This window comes from Budorcas taxicolor, chromosome 10 (assembly GCF_023091745.1).
Source record: "Budorcas taxicolor isolate Tak-1 chromosome 10, Takin1.1, whole genome shotgun sequence".
Classification (NCBI taxonomy): Eukaryota; Metazoa; Chordata; class Mammalia; order Artiodactyla; family Bovidae; genus Budorcas; species Budorcas taxicolor.
This window is the reverse complement of record NC_068919.1, coordinates 66,014,374-66,039,334: the sequence shown is the minus strand read 5'-3', so window position 1 is coordinate 66,039,334 and position 24,961 is coordinate 66,014,374. Positions and strand designations below refer to the sequence as shown.

The 24,961-nt window shown below is 39.3% G+C and overlaps 1 protein-coding gene across 5 annotated transcripts in view; it reads right to left on the bottom strand.

Annotated features, from left to right (window-relative positions):
• The window catches only part of FBXO34 (F-box protein 34), a 78,770-nt gene that overhangs the window by 31,355 nt on the left and 22,454 nt on the right, over positions 1–24,961 (bottom strand). For 2 of the 5 annotated variants that reach the window (XM_052646688.1, XM_052646689.1), the window contains one exon: positions 2,556–2,640. The exons of the other annotated variants lie outside the window; for them this stretch is intronic. The gene's annotated coding sequence lies outside the window, so the exon portion shown is untranslated. The remainder of the gene's footprint in view (positions 1–2,555; positions 2,641–24,961) is intronic. 5 annotated transcript variants of the gene reach the window in all.

Below are 24,961 nucleotides of genomic sequence, written 5' to 3'. Positions count from 1 at the left end.
CATACTCAGTTGTGTCCAACTCTTTGCAACCCTTTGGACTGTAGCCTGCCAGGCTCCTCTCTCCATGGGATTTTTCAGGCAAGAATACTGGAGTGGGTTGCCATTTCCTTCTCCCAAGGATCTTTCCAATCCAGGGATCGAACCCGAGTCTCCTGCATGGGCACAGTCTTTAACGCTGAGCCATCAGAGAAGCCCCAGACTCTCTATAAAGAACATATCAGTTCAGTTCAGTTGCTCAGTCGTGTTCTACTCTTTGCAACCCCATGAATTGCAGCACATCAGGCCTCCCTGTCCATCACCAACTCCCAAAGTTCACTCAAACTCACATCCATCGAGTCAGTGATGCCATCCAGCCATCTCATCCTGTCATCCCCTTCTCCTCCTGCCCCCAATCCCTCCCAGCATATAATCATATGGAAAACACCTGGCCTAATCCCCAAGTCATCCTGAGAAAGAGCATCATTTCGTCCCAGAGAGATCACCAGAAATTACAACAGATTTTAAAAAACAAAAACTCTTTTCCCAAGAGGAGAAGGGGACAACAGAGGATGAGATGGTTGGATGGCATCACTGACTCAATGGACATGAGTGTGAACAAATTCATGGAGACAGTGAAGGACAGGGAAGCCTGGTGTGCTGCAGCTCATGGAGTCTCAGAGTCAGACCTGGTAGGTGACTGAACAACAACAAATAATACTGACTGGCCTCTATTTCATAAACAGCGCGGGGAAATCCTCTAATTAAAAACGCAAAAGACGATGAGGGAAGGAGAAAAAACTGAAGACTGAAAAGGGGGGCAATAAGCAGCACTTACCAGAGCCCTTTTAGTAGAAATATTTAACAACTGGATATTGCTATAACCATCTTCACAGCTTTGAAAAAGAAGGTTCGCCTAGACATCTAATTTCACATGCAGAGCGTCAAATATTTATTCCTTTTACATCCCGTCAAATATCTGTTCCTTTTAGCCACAACTGTCACTGCCCTGAGCCACAAAAAAAATTTTAATATATGTAAATAGCTGCATTCCTTGAATCCAAGAGGAAGTGTCTGAGAAGCCCACGACTCCCTTCTGAGAGATTACAATTTCTTTCACTTTAGTTGCTACACTGGTATCTGAACACCTTTCAACTCTTGCCTTACCCAAAAGGTAACCATCAATAAACAGACAAAGGATAACTTAGTGGACCATGAGGTAGCCTGGTGTAAAATTAATAGTAATGAGAGTCTAACCAACCCAAACACATCAAATCTAATGGGGAGAGGAGGGCACTGAATTTGAGCAGAAGTTAGGAGCAGAGACAAAGTCATAAAACTGGAAGGCTCGCTGCATGAGGGAGAACAGATGCTTGCCACAGAGCAGATGAGCCAGCCACTCGATGGGCAACTGGAATGGCTACAGAATCTAGGACAGTTAGGTACTGTGGTTCCAATTCTCTGTAATACCGAACTATATGACCTAAAACTGCCCTGTATTTCTGTATGTCCCCACACACCCATATGAAAAGCTAACAACATCTACTTACAGATGGTTATTTCTTTTTGGAAATGAAAAATGTTCTAGAATCAGTAGAATCTTTTCCTCACTGCATTTATGCATGACCTGCAAATCAGGAGGCTGACTAAGCCTACTGAGAACTCCCTTAAATTGTTGAGTCTACTTACCTAATCTTTTTTTTTTCCCCAAGAATTAGATGCCAGACTTCTGGGTAAGGATGATGGACTAAACACATAGCTAATTCACTGATCCTTCCCAGAACACCAAGGGATTCCTTTTCTTTCAATATAAAAACCCACAGAGATGAAGAGAACTGAAGATAATAGCCACAAACTTTTGAAAGCTGGAAAATAAATGGTTAAGAGGTAAAGGACCCAAAGACCCAAGAAAACTGAATCCTCAGGTAAGCGTCAAGGAATAGGCCTCCAAAAGGCTCAGTGGGGATAAATGGGAAGAATTAACAGAAAACCTTTCTGAAATGCAATTCTCAGGTATCCTTCCACTCTCTCAAGTAGGCAGATAAATGCCTTTCCTTCACCCATGCAACACTGAAGGTAATCTAAGAAGGTTTATAAATATACAGAGGTTTACATGGACTGGAGATCATTAGGTAAGGTGAAGACAGTTTAAGCTAACATATGTACTAGATTCCAGTCCCCAGTGTGTTGATAAACAAATGTCTAACAGCTGGCTGGGGTCTGGCAAGCAGAGGAAGGAGGGGAACAAGGGTAGTTATTTGTAATATTTGCTGCTTACCATAGCTGCTTCAAGCAACCAATGTCACTGAATGCAGAATTCAGAAGAGATGCCTGTGACAACATGGTATTCCCACCCTACAGACAGATGTACATACTCTCAAGAGCATCCACAATTAAAAATGTAATACAATAAACAGAGTGGTGAGCTTTTAGTATTTATTAATTTTAATAGAACATTTAATAAGTCTGTATAATCTTTAATAATTGTTGTATGTAGCAACTCACTCACAAAGTTCCTGAAAACAACTGTCTCTGACGTGCTAGTATTATCCACTAACCCCAGACCCCTTTGTCAATACCTTTCTCAAAAGACTGACAGCCAGGCCGTCACTTCCAGGCAGTGATTAGAAGAGACGTCTCTGGGGAATTTGTCCAGCGATTAATCTACAAGGAAAATATAAAAATATTGACAAGTTCTCAAACTGTATTTGACCAGCCAGATCATCCTACTGCAAAGCTCACAATTGATAAGTCCTACTTGCACGTTCAGAGCTTCCAGTCAGCTTCTCAGGATCCGACTTAAATATCAGAAACAGCGAAGAGTCATTAGACATTCTAGTATAAAAAATAGAAATGGAAATAGAAAAAGCAAGCTGAGAGACCTGGGCAGTCATACAGCACTCTGCATGGCTCCACGGTAGCTCCACACTGATGCTCTGCTTTTGCTGTCTTAGAATTCTTTAATAATGTTAAACAAGGGGCCCCACATTTTCACTCTGTACTCAGCCCTGCAAATTATGTAGCTAGTCCTGACAGAGACTATACAGGCAGAAGAAAATTCTGGAGAGAAAGACACCACTAATATTTTCAGAAATACAGCACAAAATAATATAAACATGAAGCAAGAACAGTATGTTAAAAAAAGGACAAAAAAGAGAGAATCAGAAAGTGATCACAAGCATACTTCCTTGCTAATTTAAACTGTAAGAGCTGAAATGAAAAACTCAATAGAACAGCATAAGAATTCTGGAAGATGAGTCCAGGAGGTCCAATATCTGAATAATAAGAGTTCAAAAGGAGATAAAAAGGAAAAAGGGGGAAGTCATCAAGAATGTGCCTGCAATGCAGGACACCTGGGTTCAATCCCTGGGTCAGGAAGATCTCCTGGAGAAGGGAATAGCAACCCACTCCAGTATTCTTGCCTGGAGAATTTCATGGACAGAGGCACCTGGCAGGCTTCAGTCCATGGGAGTCACAAAGAGTCAGACACAACTGAGCAACTAACACACATCAACAAAACAGTGCCATGACTGAAAGGATTCATCAAATGCTCAGCACAATGGATGGAACCAAACTCACACTAAGGTATATTATTGTGCAATTTTTAAACACTGAGAAACAAAAGAACTGATCACATAAATAATTAGGAACTTAATGACTTTGGCTTCAAGAACAATGCAGTAAACTTGGAGGAAACTATAAAACAAGTCATGCCTTGAAAATTTGCAAGCCAGAATTCTATACCCAGCCAAACAATCAATTAAAAGTAAGGACAGAGGAAGATGGGTTCAGTCATTCAAAGTCTCCAAGCTGATTAAAAATCAAACCCTCCCTTTCTCAGGCAGCTACTGGAGAATACGTTCTGACAAAGTAAGACACAAGAAGACATGAGATCTAAAGAACTAGAACTCAACACAAAGAGGAAAAGAGTAAGCCTAAGATGCTGGTGACAGAGAAGGCGATGGCACCCCACTCCAGTACTCTTGCCTGGAAAATCCCATGGACGGAGGAGCCTGGGAGGCTGCAGTCCATGGGATCGCGAAGAGTCAGACATGACTGAGCAACTTCACTTTCACTTTTCACTTCCATGCCTTGGAGAAGGAAATGGCAACCCACTCCAGTGTTCTTGCCTGGAGAATCCCAGGGATGGGGGAGCCTGGTGGGCTGCCATCTATGGGGTCGCACAGAGTCGGACACGACTGAAGCGACTTAGAGGCAGCAGCAGCAAGATGCTGGTGAAGGGAAGACCCAGGATAAAAGGTACACATAAAAACAATGGGCAACCAGTCAATATGGGACCATATCTTCAGGAATATGAGAAGCTAATAGAACACCTTAAGTGTTGGGATTTCCTGAAAGGAAATTTGGGGAAGTTGCTATCTGAACTATATAAGGCATTAATATAAAAGTAAGCAACAACAAAGAAAAACAGAAATTTCACAGAAAACCAAAATTGTATAGAAAAGTAAAAGTGTTCACAGCTTGTTAAATGGCTTAACTGTGAATAGCACATTCACTCTTAACTGTGTAAACACTGAAACACTGATCTAAGCAGTTATGAACACCTATACCAAGATGGGAAAAGAAAAAAGGTACCTGGAGATGTGGAAAAAGAACTAAATCTTCATCTGCCAGATGGGAAATAAAGATAATACCTGAAGCTGAGAAATCAAGAAATCAGAATACAAGAATGCTATTAAGAATGACAAGGTTCAGAACTTGCTACCCCAAAATACAGTGCCTTGGCATAGTGACTATTTTAAGCTGAAGAAATTTGAGAAATGACAGGTGCAGGAAGGACTATTTGAACTCTGAAGCAGGTCCTAAGACCCTCATGTGAGAACGGCCTTCCCTATACCTGGAGGAAGGGAGGATCCTTATTTCTGAAGATGAATAGACAAAGAGAAATTCAAAGTAACTGGCCTTGTTAAGCTTCCCGTTTATTAACCTTAGCTCATATTATTTTGTCCTATCACATTCTTCCATGACTTTCTACTCTTTCAAACTCAGTATCAAAATGCTCAGGCCTGGATTTCCCTGGCAGTCCAGTGGTTAAGAACACACCTGCCAATGTGGGGGACAAGGGTTGATCCCTGTTCTGGGAAGATCCCACATGCCAAGGGGCAACAAGGCTCCTGTGCCACAACTCCTGAGCCCGCGCTCTAGCACTCACATGACTTCACGAGAGAAGCCACTGCAGAAGACAACGCACCACAACTAGAGAGAAGCCCCACTCACTGCACCAAGAGAGAGTCCATGCATAGCAATGGAGACCCGGGGCAGCCATAACTAAACACATACGTACATGTGTGTGTTCGCCGCTCAGTCCTATTCTTTGCAACCCCACAGACTGTAGCCCGCCAGGCTCCTATATCCATGGAATTCTCCAGACAAGAATACTGGAGTGAGTTATCATTTCCTTCTCCAGGGAATCTGCCTGACCTAGGGCTCAAACCTGGGTCTCCCACATTGCAGACAGGTTCTTTATTGTCTGAACTACCAGGGAAGTCCACAAATAACTACATATACACATTAAAAAAAAAATGCTCAGGCCTAACCACTTCTTCAAGTTTTCATTTCCTTATGAAGACTCGTCACACAAAATCTATATTATCAATAAATAAATTTGTATGCTTTTCCTTTGTTTGTTATGTCTCTTGTCAGTCCATTTACAGGATCCTAGCTACAGAACCTAGGAGGATAGTAGGAAAAAGAATTTTTACTCCCCTCCAAGAACACAGAGGTAAGAATCAGCTATAAGAAATTAAAGCGTTTGCCTCTAGGGAAGGAGAAGTAGGGGACCAAGTGGGAGACCTGCTGCTTTTCAAAACAAGTCTTATAGAGCTATTGAATCATTAAACTATGCATTTAACACACTGATAGAAAAAATACAAAACAAAAACATCAGAAAAACTAGCACCAAGTTCAGCTTGATTTAGTTCATGATTCTTTTTTTTCAGATTACAAGTTTTCCCAATAAGAAACTGTTCTCCTTTCACTTGCTGTATTTCCCATTTTTCTACAATTGATTACTCATATAATAAAAAGTTAACAATCATTTTACTACTGTCTGATATTCTAAGTCATCTGCAACTCCAATTATTATTTAGGGATATTCCTGTATCATATGATACCCAACCTGGCCCAACTCAGGAAAAGGTGGCCGTTGTCCTTCACGGAGTTACCACAGCAATTTATACCAAATGACTCCCTATCCCACAAAGGGTTTCCTTCTGCAAGCCTACAATTCTGTCAAAACACTACAAAAAGACTTTCCACTTAACCCTGTAAGAAATTCAAATAAAAAACACAATGTGCCTTTAAGGGGCAACAAATTCAATTTTTTTCATATCTTTATTACCCTAGACACTAAAAGAGTTCAGTACATATAAATTACAATATACAACATATTATTTAAATACAACTGATAGCATTTAGTATTTATTTTTAATCTTTCTTTATATAGCTGTCAGGTTGACCCTAACTAGCTAGTAAAGTTATTATACAGTCAGTTTACAAAACACAGTTCAGATAAGTGAATGCTGTCACATCCTCTTGTGCACCTCCAGATGAGAGCAGTCATGGTCAGCACAGGGTATTTAAGGAGGAGTCTGCTTACCACAGAGAACTGAGCCAGTCTGTAGACAGATGTAGTCCAGTCAAAGCAGCTACACATGTTTTCACTTATTCCTTTAAGAGTGATTTGACTTGTTTGGATTTGGTATAGTATCACTTCTGGATTTGAGGAAAATGAAACAAGGTTTTACAGTTTGTTATGTTTTGTTAGCAGGAGAAGGGAATGACAGAGGACGAGATGGTTGGCTGGCATCACTGACTCAATGCACATGAATTTGAGCAAGCTCCAGGAGGTGGTGAAGGACAGGGAAGCCTGGCATTCTGTAGTTCATGGGGTCATAGAGAGTCGGACACAACTGAGTGAATGAACAACAACAAAATATTGGTAGGCAGGCGGCTGCGAAGAAATCCTAATCTAAAAAGATTCCTTTTGCACTTAAAATTGAGGTGGGACAGACATACCTGAAGTCACAGTTAATTTACATTTCTCATCTCTGTTTTGCCTAATCATGGCAAAGACTATTTTGTCCTCAGTATTAATTAGTAAACCCTAGCATTTCATGCACTGGAGAAGGAAATGGCAACCCACTCCAGTGTTCTTGCCTGGAGAATCCCAGGGACAGGGGAGCCTGGTGGGCTGCCGTCTATGGGGTCACAGAGTCAGATACGACTGAAGGGGCTTAGCAGCAGCATGATAATGCAGCCTATAGGATTATGAACACTTCTCTCACACATACCTCTAAAGCCAGGAAAATATGTCTTTGACATTAAAAAACAAAACAAAATTTTCTCAAACAGTCAACAAAAACAAGCTGCTGCCAGAAGAATCTCTTTGTCAAAGTCAAATTAAACTTTGCCAGTACACACAAAGAACATACTTTCAGATGAGTGGCTGTTAACCAACTTAATCTTAGAACACTCAAAACTTCAGGTTCACACTAGAGTACTTTAGGTAAATACTACTAATCTCTTCCAGCTTCTAGGAAGCTTACAGCCTTAGTAAAGTTCATTTGGTTTCTTACCACCTTCATCCATCCCCATCTAACCTTCCTCTCCAAAGCAGCTTTTTCTGTCATGTTTTGTTTTTGAAACAGCTTGCTTTATCCACCCTAGGTTTTCCCAAAATATTTCAGGGTTCTGACAGTTCTGCCAGTGACTAAATCTTCTCCTGGGAATAGCTGCCTCATTATCACTATTAAAAACAGTCACTCCTAATACTGACTGATAAGAATCTCAAAACCAATCTAAAGATAAATGTATTACAAATGGAATAACAGAGTCACCACGGGACAGAACTCAAGCAGTCTTTGTGTTCCTTTTAAGCTATTGAGTTTTGTGTAATCCTAATTCTGACTAATATGAAGGATTTACCATTACCTTCCTCATAACCAATTAATATGTAAATTACTGAGAGTCAAGCAAGCACAAAAGAAAAAAGGGAAAAAAAAAATCACAACCCACACTCAACACAAAAACTCAGCAGCAAATGCCCTTATGTTTTTAAGGTAATACTGCCTTCCAACTGATCTCCTGTTTCAGAAATATTTTGTGCAGTACATGTGTTGTGTGGGTAACTTCTGTTCTTGGCAAGCCAGTGCTCCTGGCTTGGAAAATCAACAGCAGATAACCTAAAGAGGCCTTTTCCTATATCCTTCAAATGGAACAACTACTTAGAAACCTAGTTCTTGCAAAAAAGATATACAAACTAGAGATGATCATGAATTTACTTCCATCATCATTATTTTGCTTCTATCTAGCTTACTTAGTATTTGTGGAAAGTTACATAAGCATAGTTCATCATTCTGGAAACATGAAAGAGCAATGCAGAGATCATTCCCCCATCCATACACAACCCCCTAAAAAAGCAATGTCCAAAAGCTCTTTCACATCAACCAAAATCAACATGGGCCACTCTGCAGTGAAGGCAGAGAACATGTAACTCAGGGGTATGTAACGTTTTTGCGCTATAAACTCCTTTGGCAGTATGCAAAGACTATAAACTGGAATTTTTTTTAAAGCAAAAATACATATACTGAGAAACCTATTATATGGTTATCAAAATACTTAAAATTCATATAATATTCAATACATTTCTTTTTTAATATATAACAAGCGCTACAAAGTCTATTAACTACCATAATTTCCAAATTATGACCAACATAAATGATAATTTCAAGGTATCTATAGCAACTACAATGTGATATAAAAATATGACGTCAACTGATGACAGTCACAGGGATTGCTAACTTGCTGTGATTGGAGGTACATTTCAGTCAGAGATTAGTGAAAACAAGTAACTAACATTTTTCTCATTCAAGCTCACGGATCCTTGAGGCTTATGAAGTGTACTCATCCGGACCATTTAAAGAGGTATTTAGAGATCACTTGGTCCAACCACTTCATTTTAAAGGTAAGGGAATTAAGGAGGAACTGACGACACTGATTGCCTGAAGTACATTCATTCCAAATCACTCAGTTCTATTTAAAAGTAAACCACTGTTTTCTTCTGAAAACCTGAATCTCACATCTAGGCCTACTTAGAACTTGCTTCAAACTTGCACCTCAGTTACATCATCTGTAAAATTAAAATAATAATCCAACTTTGGAGGAACTTAAATGTGAAACCAAATTTAATAATCCATGTTAAAATACTACAGCAGTTACCTTTAAAGGTAAGGCTAATGATCAATTAATTCCATGAGAAATCAAAGGCAAATTATTCTTATTCCTTCAGTTCAGTCACTCAGTCGTGTCCGACTCTTTGCGATACCATGAACCGCAGCACGCCAGGCCTCCCTGTCCATCACCAACTCCTAGAGTTCACTCAGACTCATGTCCATCGAGTTGGTGATGCCATCCAGCCATCTCATTCTCTGTCGCTCCCTTCTCTTCCTGCCCCCAATCCCTCCCAGCATCAGTCTTTCCCAGTGAGTAAACTCTTCACATGAGGTGGCCAAAGTATTGGAGTTTCAGCTCTAGCATCATTTCTTCCAAAGAAATCCCAGGGTTGATCTCCTTCAGAACGGACTGGTTGGATCTCCTTGCAGTCCAAGGGCCTCCCGAGAGTCTTCTCCAACACCACAGTTCAAAAACATCAATTCTTCAGCGCTCAGCTTTCTTCACAGTGCAACTCTCACATACATACATGACCACAGGAAAAACCATAGCCTTGACGAGAAGAAGAACCTTTGTTGGCAAAGTAACGTCTCTGCTTTTCAATATGCTATCTAGGTTGGTCATAATTTTTCTTCCAAGGAGTAAGTGTCTTTTAATTTCATAGTTGCAGTCACCATCTGCAGTGATTTTGGAGCCCAAAAAAGTAAAGTCTGACACTGTTTCCACTGTTTCCCCATCTATTTCCCATGAAGTGATGGGACTGCTTGCCATGATCTTCGTTTTCTGAATGTTGAGCTTTAAGCCAACCTTTTCACTCCCCTCTTTCACTTTCATCAAGAGGCTTTTTAGTTCCTCTTCACTTTCTGCCATAAGGGTGGTGTCATCTGCATATCTGAGGTTATTGAGATTTTTCCTGGCAATCTTGATTCCAGCTTGTGTTTCTTCCAGCCCAGTGTTTCTCATGATGTACTCTGCATAGAAGTTAAATAAGCAGGGTACAATATACAGCGTTGACATACTCCTTTTCCTATTTGGAACCAGTCTGTTGTTCCATGTCCAGTTCTAACTGTTGCTTCCTGACCTGCATACAGATTTCTCAAGAGGCAGGTCAGGTGGTCTGGTATTCCCATCTCTTTCAGAATTTTCCACAGTTTATTGTGATCCACACAGTCGAAGGCTTTGGCATAGTCAATAAAGCAGAAATAGATGTTTTTCTGGAACTCTCTTGCTTTTTCCATGATCCAGCAGATGTTGGCAATTTGATCTCTGGTTCCTCTGCCTTTTCTAAAACCAGCTTGAACATCTGAAAGTTCATGGGTCCACGTACTGCTGAAGCCTGGCTTGGAGAATTTCGAGCATTTCTTTACTAGCGTGTAAGATGAGTGCAATTGTGTGGTAGTTTGAGCATTCGTTGGCATTGCCTTTCTTGGGGATTGGAATGAAAACTGACCTTTTCCAGTCCTGTGGCCACTGCTGAGTTTTCCAAATTTGCTGGCATATTGAGTGCAGCACTTTCACAGCATCATCTTTTAGGATTTGAAATAGCTCAACTGGAATTCCATCACCTCCACTAGCTTTGTTCGTAGTGATGCTTTCTAAGGCCCACTTGACTTCACATTCCAGGATGTCTGGCTCTAGGTGAGTGATCACACCATCGTGACTATCTGGGTCGTGAAGATCTTTTTTGTACAGTTCTGTGTATTCTTGCCACCTCTTCTTAATATCTTCTGCTTCTGTTAGGTCCTTACCATTTCTGTCCTTTATCGAGCCCATCTTTGCATGAAATGTTTCCTTGGTATCTCTAATTTTCTTGAAGAGATCTCTAGTCTTTCCCATTCTGTGACATTGTACAGGAGACAGGGATCAAGACCATCCCCATGGAAAAGAAATGCAAAAAAGCAAAATGGCTGTCTGGGGAGACCTTACATAATAGCTGTGAAAAGAAGAGAAGCAAAAAGCAAAGGAGAAAAGGAAAGATACAAGCATCTGAATGCAGAGTTCCAAAGAATAGTAAGAAGAGATAAGAAAGCCTTCCTCAGCGATCAATGCAAAGAAATAGAGGAAAACAACAGAATGGGAAAGACTAGAGATCTCTTATTCCTTAGTATACCTTAAATATCCTCAAATTCTAATTTATTTACTACATTAAATATGCTATCAAGTGGATCTCCCAAAGGACAAACTGAACCTAAAACTTAAGACACTTCAAGCATAAAATATGTTTAGAACGAAAAGTACTGGCTTTGGAGTAAGACTATTACAAGCTATGTGCCTGTAATTCTATGCGAAATGCTTATCTGATCCTCCAATTCTCAATCAGTAGTAAGAATAAATGCTAACAACCACACATATAAGACTACCATAATTAAATGTCAGTCCATGAAGCATATAAGATTCAAAGATAACCTCATGACACAGTAAGGAAACTTTTCTGATTTCTGCATTATGGATATTCACTTTCTCTTCCATATTACTTGATAAGATTACTTAAAATAGGATAAAGTATAGTACAAGTAATATCCTTACTTCAGTGCAGCATCTCAGTAATCTAAAACAAAGCCAATCAAATAGCCAGCAATTTTTTTCCCATAGAAACTCCTTGCCAAAATAATTAATTACATATTAAAGACAGTATGACTGTGCATTGAAAAAGGAAGGGAATTAAAACTAAAGGCCATCCCCAAACTTCTAAACCAGACAAAAGCAAACAAACATTTGGAAGACAATGGTCACACAAAATAATTTAAGCACATATTTAAGTATGCAAGTGGGGGTAAAAATGCCAATAAAGGCAAGGCTACTCAAGTTCTCCCCACATATTCTGTCTTGCCTGCCTCCACAAAAAGAATTCAGTGGCCGACTGTAAACACATCAAAGTTACATGCAGACATTTTAGTTGACTAGGAACAATATACAGAAAATACAGCAGGTAGCCCTGGGAACACAAAAGGATCATAGTCTAAAGCAGATTTGTTAAACTAAGGGCGGAAAAAAGAATCATCATCTGTCATGCCCTCCTGTCACACCCTCTTATTTGTACTCATAACTCCAAGCTGTTTTAAAGACAATGGCAATGTTATTAAGGGTACCTTCATGCTGTGCCAAAGCACATATACAGAGCAATTCAGAACAATCAGTCTTACTTTCATAAAAGCAAAGGTTGCAGCCAAATGAAATGGGTGGATACCACATTAAACAATCTTGGAATTAGCTTAATAGGATATGGGAAAAAATGATCCTAACGCCGATGCTAAATTCCCTTCTTTCTTTACACACACAACAATTTTTACTATTTGAAAAGCAGTAGTCAAGAAAGATTTCATTTACTAAGACCTAAACACAGCCTGTTTTTAAGCACAAAGATGCTTATTATTTCCCTGTATAATATATAAGCTTAAAAACTTTATAAACATATATATATATATATATATATATATATATGTGGAAACCTTTAAATATAGACACTAATAACTCAAAATCACTGCAAATGGTGACTGCAGCCATGAAATTAAAAGACACTTACTCCTTGGAAGGAAAGTTACGACCAACCTAGATAGCATATTCAAAAGCAGAGACATGACTTTACCAACAAAGGTCTGTCTAGTCAAGGCTATGGTGTTTCCAGTGGTCATGTATGGATGCAAGAGTTGGACTGTTAAGAAAGCTGAGTGCCGAAGAATTGATGCTTTTGGACTGTGGTGTTGAAGAAGACTTTCTTGAGAGTCCCTGGACTGCAAGGAGATCCAACCAGTGCATTGTAAAGGAGATCAGCCCTGGGATTTCTTTGGAAGGAATGATGCTAAAGCTGAAACTCCAATACTTTGGCCACCTCATGCGAAGAGATGACTCATTGGAAAAAACTCTGATGCTGGGAGGGATTGGGGGCAGGAGGAGAAGGGGACGACAGAGGATGAGATGGCTGGATGGCATCACCGACTCTATGGATGTGAGTCTGAGTGAACTCCAGGAGTTGGTGATGGACAGGGAGGCCTGGCATGCTCTGATTCATGGGTTGCAAAGAGCTGGACACAACTGAGCGACTGAACTGAATAACTCTTAAAGAAAATCAGGTGTTATATAAACATTTAATGAAAGTGAAGAGAAGGCAATGGCACCCCATTCCAGTACTCTTGTCTAGAAAACCCCATGGATGGAGGAGCCTGGTGGGCTGCAGTCCTTGGGGTCGCACAGAGTCAGACACAACTGAAGTGACTTAGCAGCAATGAAAGTGAAAACTGAAAGAAGACAACAAGTAACAGTAAAACCTAATGCTTTGCTTGTTGCGGTTATTCTACTGCTCTATTCCTCAGGAAACAAATTATTCTCCCACTGGGTTTCCTGGCTCTGTTTTCCTAATTCTAATGAAGTTTAAAACATTAAGCAATTGTTTTAGTCAGGCTTCTCTAGTTGTGGCACACAGGCTCAGCAGTTTCTGCACATGGACTTAGTTATCCCATGGCATGTGGGAACTTAGTTCCCTGACCAGGGATCGAACCCTAGTCCCGTACATTGGTAGGCAGGTTCTTAACCACTGGACCACCAAGGAAATCCCTAAGCAATTGTTTCTGGAAGTTTAGTAGTCACATAATTGTACAGCTTACTTTCAGAGAATAAACAAACTGCTTTTTAAACAAGTAGGAAGAGGAGGACTATGCATTATATACATGAACACATATTTAAGTAAGCATTTCAGCAAGAATGTAAAGTTTATTTGACAAAACAACTAGTTATTCTTTACTAGACTACACAGGTTTAAAATGCACTTTATTCGTCACTGCGGCATGTCAATATTTTAATCAATTGTATTCAGGCTAAATTAATTACGTTAGTTAGTGCTCTGTTAACTGCCTTTAAGGCAAAAATCAGAAAAGGGACAAAGAAAGAGCTTAAACAATGATAGGACTATAATTACATGAACATAACCTTATACACAGACATAGTACTATTAGTAGTAAAACAGAAAAATGAGGGACAAAACTCAAGTCTTAGGAGAAATTTCACTACCAAATTGACTCAGTGAAAACAACAATTTTAATAGCTTGCATTTAAGACTCCTATTTCTGAAAGATGTTTTTGGATATAATTTTAAAGCATTAATTAGAACTTATATGTTAGGTCAACAGCTAGTACAAGAGAAATCTATTGCTCAAAACAAACAAAGAGGAGTGTCTTCTCAGATACACTGTTTTTAAAAGAACCCCACAAGAGTTTAAACTCTTCCTGGGCAGCTTCTCAGAAGGTATAGTATCTACTGCCCTATTTTGCTCTAAGAAAAGGAACCATTTATGAAAATTTCTGCCAAAAATTGCAAGGTAGATAAAATTTAAAATTTTAATAAATCTTTTTAAAATATCCATTTTGAAAACCAGGTTTACAGAGAGCTCCAAACCTAGATAAATGATTAAAATAAAAATAGGCTGGAGGGGCTTCCCTGGTGGCTCAGTGGTGGGGAGTCCATCTGTCAATTCTGGAGACACAAATTCAACCTCTGATAGGGGAGGATCCCACATGCTGCAAAGCAACTGAGCCCATGCACCGCAACTATTGAGCCTGCCAGAGGCCAGGAACCTCAACCACTGAAGCCCTGTGCCCTAGAGCCTGTGCTCCACAGCAAGAGAAGTCGCCCCAATGACTGCGCACCGCAACTAGCCAGCAGCCCCTGCGCGCTGCAACCAGAGGAAATTTCACGCAGGAAAGAAGATCCAGCACAGCCAAAAATAAATAAATTAAAAATATGTTGGGAGACTTCCAGTGGTTCAGGTCAGGAAACTAAGATTCCACATGCCACACTGCATGGTCAAAAAAGAAAATAAATAAAAATTAAAATAAAAAATAGGTTGACCACATAAATTATAGGCTATTTACAGTGACTTTGGGCAAAATCATTTATTATTAAGGCTGCTGTTGCTGAGTTGCTAAGTCATGTCCAATTCTTTGAAACCCCGTGGACTGCAGCATGCCAGCCTTCCCTGTCCTTCACTATCTCCCAGACTTTGCTCCAACTGATGTCCATTGAATTGGTGATGAAATCCAACCATCTCATCCTCTGTCGCCCCCTTCTCTTCCTGCCCTCAATCTTTCCCAGCATCAGGGATTCTTCCATTGAGTTAGCTCTTTGCATCAGGTGCCCAAAGTACTAGAGCTTCAGCTTCAGCATCAGTCCTTCTAATGAATATTCAGGCCTGATTTCCTTTAGGATGGACTGGATGGATCTCCCTACAGTCCAAGGGACTCTCAAGAGTTTTCTCCAACACCACAGTTCAAAAGCATCAATTCTTCGGTGCTCAGCCTTCTTTCTGGTCCAACTCTCACATCCACACGACTACTGCAAAAACCATAGCTTGGACTAGACAGACCTTTGTTGGTAAAGTTATGTCTCTGCTTTTTAATATGTTGTCTAGGTTGGTCATAACTTTTTCCCAGGGAGCAAATGTCTTAATTTCATGGCTGCAGTCACCATCTGCAGTAATTTTGGAGCCCCCCAAAATAAAATCCGTCACTGTTTCCACTGTTTCCCCATATATTTGCCATGAAGTGATGGGACCGGATGCCACGATCTTAGTTTTCTGAATGTTGAGTTTTAAGCCACTCTCCTCTTTCACCCTCATCAAGAGGCTCTTTAGTTTCTCTTCACTTTCTGCCATTCAGTTCAGCATCAATTCTTCGGTGCTCAGCTTTCTTTATAGTCCAACTCTCAACATCCATGCATGACTGCTGGAAGAACCATAGCTTTGACTAAACGGACCTTTGTCGGCAAAGTAATGTCTCTGCTTTTCCATATGCTGTTTAGATTTTCTTCCAAGGAGCAAGCATCTTTTAATTTCATAGTTGCAGTCACCATCTGCAGTGATTTTGGAACCCAAGAAAATAAAGTTTCTAACTCTTTCCACTGTTTCCCCATCTGTTTGCCATGAAGTGATGGGACTGGCTGCCATGATCTTAGTTTTTTGAATGTTGAGTTTTAAGTCAACTTTTTCACTCTCCTCTTTCCCTTTCATCAACAGGCTCTTTAGTTCTTCTTCACCTTCTGCCATAAGGTTGATGTCATCTGCGTATCTGAGGTTGTTGATATTTCTCCCTGCAATCTTGATTCCAGCTTGTGAGACATCCAGCCTGGCATTTTACATGATGCACTCTGCATATAAGTTAAAAAAGGAGGGTGATAATATACAGCCTTGACGTACTCCTTTTCTAGTCCTGGACTGGTCCAGTTGTTCCATGTCTGGTTCTAACTGTTGCTTCTTGTCCTACATATAGGTTTCTCAGAAGACAGATAAGGTGGTCTGGTATTCCCATCTCTAAGAATTTTCCACAGTTCGTTGTGATCCACACAAAGGCCTCAGCATAGTCAATGAAGCACAAGTAGATGTTTTTCTGGAATCTCCTTGCCTTTTCTATGAGTCAACAAGGATTGGCAATTTGATCTCTAGTTCCTCTGCCTTTCCTAAATCCAGCTGGTATATCTGGAAGTTCTCAGTTCACGTACTATTAAGCTTAGCTTGAAGGATTTTGAGCATTACTTTGCTTGCATGTGAAATGACCACAACTGTTCAGTAGTTTGAACATTCTTTGGCATTACCGTTCTCTGGGATTGGAATAAAAACTGACCTTTTTCAGTCCTGTGGCCACTGCTGAGTTTTCCAAATATTCTGGTATATTAAGACTGAGGCCATACTTTTAAATTTATCTGGTAAACTTGATGAGAATGATGCAAAAGTTTAGCATTTACCCAAAGTATTGCAAAAGGCAAAACAAAGATACATTTCACATCTGTGGGCATACCCAAAAACTGCCTAAAGCAAGTATAATGCTGCAAATCTTTTCTAAATAACTTATTATAAATAAATTATTTTTAAAGCAAAATAAGGAAATAAAAATTTCAATCTGTTTTGTGTACTGGGTTGGCCAATAAGTTCATTTGGGTTCTTCTGTAACATCTTATAGAAAAAGCCAAATGAACTTTTTGGCTGACCCAGTATTTGAAACCTATTAAAGGTCAAAAGAAAAAACAGCCTAATTGAACAGAACATAGAAAACTAATAAATATTTCATTTCAATCAAACCCCCATCTCATCCTTACTACTTTGAAGTACAGGAACTCTGCTAATCCCTTAACATCTGTGGAAGCTTCAGTTTGGGGTATTTTGTTTTGTACTTTTGTTCTGCAATTAAATGACTGCTTTGGATCAAAGAAAGATGATATGAAAACATAGAATTATTCAAGTTTACAATAAAATAAAGTGGTGGGAGAGGAAAAGGAGACTGATATATAAAAATCTTTGAAAGATTCCACTCTGCTCAAAAATGACTTAAAATTATATCTAATTAGTATCCAAACTTAAATATTCTAAAAGATTTTTTTCATGAATGAGAATGACAGTGATGGTATTAAGGAAATTCAGGGTTGGTGTTCCAAGAATTTGAGATGATCTGCGGAAAAGGCAATGGCACCCCACTCCAACACTCTTGCCTGGAAAATCCCATGGATGGAGGAGCCTGGTAAGCTGTAGTCCATGGGGTCGCTAAGAGTCAGACACGACTGAGTGACTTCACTTTCACTTTTCACTTTCATGCATTGGAGAAGGAAATGGCAACCCACTCCAGTGTTCCTGCCTGGAGAATCCCAGGGACGGGGGAGCATGGTGGGCTGCCGTCTATGGGGTCGCACAGAGTTGGACTCGACTGAAGCGACTTAGAGGCAGCAGCAAAGCCAATCTCATTAGAATTGAGACATATACTAACTCATATTAAACAATTTCATCCTTTTATCAGCAGACATATCATTGTAACTAAGCAATAAATTCAAATACTATTCTTTCCCTTCCTTAGAAGGTAACAGATTGATTTTTGATATAAGATCCTAAATTTGTTTAATGCATGCAAACATATACACACTGTTTACAAACACACCCATAACTGAAGGCTTCTTAAACCCATCAAAAAAGAAAAGGTTAGATGAGACGGTATTTCCCTCCATGATTTAGCTTAATCCTAAGAATATTCCTCCAGGATTCTGTCCAAAGTATAGCAATATACCTACATTTCATGATACTTTTCATATTAAAATTTTATAATATCAATCCACTAAAAATAAAAAACCCTAAAAACAGATTTTATAGTCTAAGATGTAAAACCACTCATTATCAAAGTTTCAATTCACCCTTCTCAAAAGATTAACTAAGTACACAGTTTTATAATGACAAAGCACACAACTAGCCTTGACAGGAAGTCATAGCAGTTGAATTTAATATATGCCAAAGCCCTCATTTCAGATGCTACCTTAACTCCACATCTAGTATTACAGAGTGAATAACAAATTATGGTAGTAAAGCCCCACAAAATCCTCTTTACTGGTAGAAATAATCAGTAAAGAGATCTGTCTTTCACTATCTACTAGTGGTGCTGTCAGACCTCTGGAAAGCGGCATGAAATTTTTTGTTTACCACAGTCAGTTCAGTTCAGTTCAGTTGCTCAGTCGTGTCCGACTCTTTGCGACCCCATGAACTGCAGCATGCCAGGCCTCCCTGTCCATCATCAACTCCCAGAGTTCACTCAGACTCACGTCCATCGAGTCAGTGATGCCATCCAGCCATCTCATCCTCGGTTGTCCCCTTCTCCTCTGCCCCCAGTCCCTCCCAGCATCAAAGTCTTTTCCAATGAGTCAACTCTTCTCATGAGGTGGCCAAAGTACTGGAGCTTCAGCTTTAGCATCATTCCTTCCAAAGAAATCCCAGGACTGATCTCCTTCAGAATGGATTGGTTGGATCTCCTTGCACTCCAAGGGACTCTCAAGAGTCTTCTCCAACACCACAGTTCAAAAGCATCAATTCTTTGGCACTCAGCCTTCTTCACAGTCCAACTCTCACATCCATACATGACCACAGGAAAAACCATAGCCTTGACTAGACGGACCTTAGTCAGCAAAGTCATGTCTCTGCTTTTGAATATGCTATCTATGTTGGTCATAACTTTTCTTCCAAGGAGTAAGCGTCTTTTAATTTCATGGCTGCAATCACCATCTGCAGTGATTTTGGAGCCCAAAAAAATAAAGTCTGACACTGTTTCCACTGTTTCCCCATCTATTTCCCATGAAGTGATAGGAAGGAAACCCAGAAGTTTAGGAACATGGGACTTGCTCATTGGTTAATTCTAGAATCACTGATGGAGACCAGAGTAATAAAACTCTCCAACTCCAAAATTAAATGTAACTGCCCAATTTTGTAAGCTAAAGAGCGACAAGTTCTGAGAACTAAGGAAGGCAATCATTTAAGGTCTCCTAAACCTCTGAAATATAAATACAACTCCTGGCGCACCAACAAAAAATATAATGTTTCAGTTCCTAATTTTTTTTAAGTGTTTCAAGTTAGGTGTTTTAATACATTTTGATAACAGCTCCTTAGTCTTTCCAAAATAACTAACAACCATTATTGAACACTTAGTATTTTCCAAGACTTAAATGAAGCCCAAACAACAAATAAATTGGATAAGTATCATCTAAGCCCTCCGATGGTGCTGACATTCTAACAGGGAAGGCAGAAAAACAGTTATAAAACAAACATACAAGAGCTAAAACTATAAAACTCTTAAATCTTCATGACCTGGGATTAAGCAATAGTTTTTTACATATGACACCAAAGGTACAAACAACAAACAACAGAAGAAAAGATAGACTCCAGCAAAATTTAAAACTTTTTTTTAACTACCAAGAAAGTGAAAAACACAGCTTCCCAGAATGGGTAAAATATGTGCAATTAATATTTCTGGTAAAGGATTTGTATATAGAATATAATGAACTCTTGTAACTCAATAATAATACAAAGTAATACAAACAATACAAAGAGATAGCTCAATTAAAAATAAGGAAGGGAGACTTGCCTGGTCCTCCAGTGGCTAAGATTGCACTCCCAACACAGGGGGCCCAGGTTTGATCCCTGGTCAGAGAAGGAGATCCCACCTACCGCCTCCAAGAATTCTGCATGCCACAATTAAGACCCAGTGCAGCCAAATAAAGAAAGAAATATTTTTCTAAAAAAAGGAAAGGATATTAATAGAAAATTCCCCAAAGAAGATACACTAAAGGCAATAAAGCCATGAAAAGATGCTTAACACCATTAGCTACCAGAAAAACTCAAATCAAACCCACAATGAGATCAACTTCACACACACTCAGGATGGTTAAAATCAAAAAGAGGCAATTCTTGTTGGAAACAATATGGCTAAGCTGGAACTGTCACACACTGGTGTTGGAAATGTAAAATATGTGGCAGCTATGGAGAACAGTTTGGCAATTCTTCAAAAGACTAAACACAGAGTTGCCATATGATTCAGCAATTCCACTCCTACTTAGGGTCTCTAGAGAAATGAAAACATACTCTACACAAAACTTGTACATGGATGTTTGTAACAGCATTATTCATAATAGCCAAAAAATAAAAACAACCTAAATGTCCATCAATTGATGAACAGTGTATATCCATATGCTGAAATACTATTCAGCCATAAAGAGGAATGAAGTGCTGATATGCGTTACATGGATAAACCTTGAAAATATTATGCTAAATGAAAGAAGTCAGACATAAAAGATCACATAAAGTATGATTCCATTTATATGAAATATCCAGAATAAGCAAATCTAGGGAGACAGAAGGTAGATTTAGTGGTTGTTTTTAATAGTCACTGGAGGGATGGGGGAAATTTGTGTGACTGTTAATGAGTATAGGGACTCTTTTTGGTATCTTTATGACAGCAGGTAGTATTCCCATGACTTGAATCGGGTGTTCTGTAATTGACTTTGGTTGTGATCACACAACTCTGTGAATAGCACTGAACTGTACACTTCATACAGGGTAATTGCATAGTATGTGAATTATGTTTCAATAAAGCTTTTACTTTAAAAAAAAATGGGTATTAAGAAACATATAAAAGGAACCTTCATCTAATCTGGAGAATCAGGAGAGTTTAGTGAAGACCTGGATGCTGCGTTTTAGTTGCAGCACGTGGGATCCAGTTCCCTGACCAAGGATCAAACCTGGGCCCCCTGCTTTGGGAGTGTGGAGTCTTACCACTGGATCACCAGGGAAGTCCCCAAACTCTTAATTATTATATTTAATCCTAATAACCCTTTGAAGTATGGGCAGTTATTATCATCATTTTACAGATAAGGAAACTGAAACATGGTGAAGGAAAGTAATCTGCCCAAGGTCAAAGCAAGTGGTGCTATTATGACTTGAACAAAAGCATTCTGGCCCCAAAGTCCCCCATACTCTACCCACCCTTTTCCTGGAAACTGCCTATCAGTTCATCACAACATAGTTTTGTATATTCAATCCTGTACAGTAAGCAGATACATTATACATTTATACACAAGTTTCTTTGGTTGAGCACTAGGTGAAGTACTTAACTTGGGTTTAGAGACCATGTTTTATAACACTTTTAACCTTTAAACTCTGGAATCATACTCAGCAAGACAGGTTTATTGATTATTAGTGGCTCTGAGAATTAAGACTTCCTGAAAGACATCTGTTTCAAACAACTGAGGAGGTATTTACTCATTGTATTATTATCACCATATCATTTATGTGTATAAACCAGTAAGTAGAATGTAGTTAGAACTTGTGGTAAAGAAATGTTTTAGTATTTGTGTAAGAAAGTAGATCAGGCTTGAGATTCTAGCATGAGTATCTACATGGATGATAGTCCCTGTCTATGAGACATCAAAGTCAAAATAAATAATAGCCGGATATGCGGACGTGGTCCTCAGAAGAACTGGACCAAGGAGGTAAACTTGGAAGTTTAAGCATATAGCATGGTAGCGCAAAAGCCATGATATTAGGTTGATGCAAAAGTAATAGCAGTTTCAGATCCTGAATTTTAATTCATTATAACTAGGCTCAAACACATCCTTATTAATCAAAATAGGAACCATTACAACCAACACATTTTTCCCAATGAGAAATGTTTGTTTATTCCCATAGCAAAAAAAAAAAAATCCATGCTTCGAAATTCAATGAACTCTTGGAAAGCATTTTCTGCATCCAGCTGGTTGTGGAAGCATTTTCCTTGCAAAAAGTTGTCAAGATGCTTAAAGAAGTGGTAGTCAGTTAGTGGGAGGTTCAGTGAATATGGCATATGAAGCAAAACTTCGTAAACCAATCCATTCAACTTTTGAAGCGCTGGTTGTGTGACATACAGTCAGACATTGTCACAGAGAAGAACTGGGCCCTTTCTGTTGACCAATGCCAGCTGCAGGCATTGCAGTTCGGTGCATCTCAATGATCTGCTGAGCATACTCCTCAGACGTAATGGTTTCGCTGGGATTCAGAAAGTTGTAGTGGATCAGACCGACAGCAGACCACCAAACAGTGACCATGACCTTTTTTTTGGTGCAAGACCACTGAGCTGATCGTTGCTGGTTGTATACAAAATCCACTTTTTGTTGCAGATCACAATCCGGTCAAGAAATAGTTCACTGCTGTTGTGCAGATCAAGAGAAGACAACACTCCAAAATGATGTTTTTTTTTAATTTACAGTCAGCTCAGGAGGCACCCACTTTTCGAACTCTTTCACCTTTCCAATTTGCTTCAAATGCCAAATGACCACAGAATGATCAACACTGAATTCTTGGGCAACTTCTTGTGTAGTTATAAGTGGATCAGCTTCCATGATGCTCTCAGTTGGTCACTGTCAACTTCCAATGGCTGGCCACTGCTTTCCTCATCTTTAAGGCTCTTGTCTCCTTTGCAAAACTTCTTGAATGACCACTGCACTGTACATTCATCAGCAGTTCCTGGGCCAAATGTGTTGTTAATGTTCCAAACTGTCTCCACAGCTTTATGACCCATTTTGAATTCAAATAAGAAACCACTCAAATTTGCTTTTTGCCTAACATCATTTCCAAAGTACAAAATACATGTAAAATAAACAGCAAGTGATAATTCATTAGCAAAAATCATAAAGCAAGAAATGTACATTAAAAGATGTATAGCATAACCACATTTATTTAAAATGTATTCCAATATCAAATGGCAAAGTTCAACAAGGGAAAACTGAAATTACTTTTGCACCAACCTAATAACAGATTATAAATGCCTAAGGAGAAAGCACAGATAGAGAAAAGGTCTTAAAACATTGCTTTTCCAATTTCATAAGCATCACAATCACCTGGAGGGCTTGTTAACCAGACCCAGATGGCTGGGTCCCATCTCCAGTTTTTGACTCAGTAGGTCTGGGTAGGACCTGAGAATTTTCATTTCTAACAAGTTTGCAAGTGATGTTGCAAGTCTGGGGAACCACACTTTGAGAACCAATAGCGCACTCTGATAATTCTCAGATAAGGAACCTAAAAGGAGACCAAAAGGAGCCCAGAACAAGATAGGAGATATACTACTCCAATGAAATTATTTTTTACCAAGGTCACCAGCAACATAACTAATAATCCAGTGGAAACATATGACTCTTTAAAACTTCAAACTAAATTCTACTTGAAACAAAATGTATGGAGCACCTACCATATGCTAGGCAAATCTGTTGCCTGTAACTTGACCCTATCTTCTCCCTTGGGTTCTGAAATATCACTCACTCCCTTGTTACTTCTTTTGAACACGTGTTATCTTGTTTCTCTCTTTCCACCCACTCAAAATATTTCAAGATTTTCCCAGAATTCTGAGTCTTCTCTTCTTCATGCAAGCTCTCCCAGGGCAATTTCACCTAATCCTCTGCTGCTGCTGCTAAGTCGCTTCGGTTGTGTCTGACTCTGTGTGACCCCATAGACGGCAGCCCACTAGGCTCCTCTGTCCTTGGGATTCTCCAGGCAAGAACACTGGAGTGGGTTGCCATTTCCTTCTCCAATGCATGAAAGTGAAAAGTGAAAGTGAAGTCTCACCTAATCCTCTGAGTACCATCTAACTGCCAATAATTCTCCCATACCTCACCTTTAGAACTGACTTTGCCTCTGGGCTTCAGATCCTATTTCCCACTGCCAACCAACCATATATTTATTAATACAAACTACACCCCTTTCTTTCTATATTCTCACTTCAAAAATAACAACTATACACCAAGAGGACCAAGCCAGAAATCTGTGACTCTTCCTAGAGCAACTGTTCTCAAACTTATCTGCGTATCAGAACTCCCAGGAGCTTAAAAAAAATAAACTCACTCATAAGTCTAGTAATAATATGGTAACAATAATCCTGTTAATTATCCTGTTCTATGCCTTACACACATGCTCATAAAGTACTTAGCAAAAATGCTTGTGAACACCCAGGAAAATGGAGCTATCTTCATAAACACTTTAAATTCAGCTCTTCTGAAGTCTCAAATTTCTGATTAGAATCAACATTTGTTTAAACTATTTCACTAACAAAAAGACAAACAGATGAAAAATTTGTTTATAAGACCCTCTAAGGTAAACTTTAAAAACGTTCAAATTCACTGATGACCCATAAACCAGGGTGGAAGGAGGGGGAGGGGCGGCACCAATACATTCAAACAAGCTAATAGGAGAAGCCCATTATCTACGTTACTTAAAAGAGTTTGCAAATAAGACGTTCAATTCCTCTTTGGTGTTACTTTGTATTTTGAGTATTTTCAAAAAAGAATAATGAAGATTTAACACAGCCACTACCTTTCAAGGTATAATGCTTTGTTTGTATCCCTTGCCCAATGATGTTAGTTTAGCAAATCTACTTTTTCTTGAAAAGATGTGCAGGAATGGGCAAATGGTTAAGTCAGTAAGTTCATTTAAGGCTGCAAAAGTCTGATTTCACCTAAGATGGCCAGTTTCTTATAACT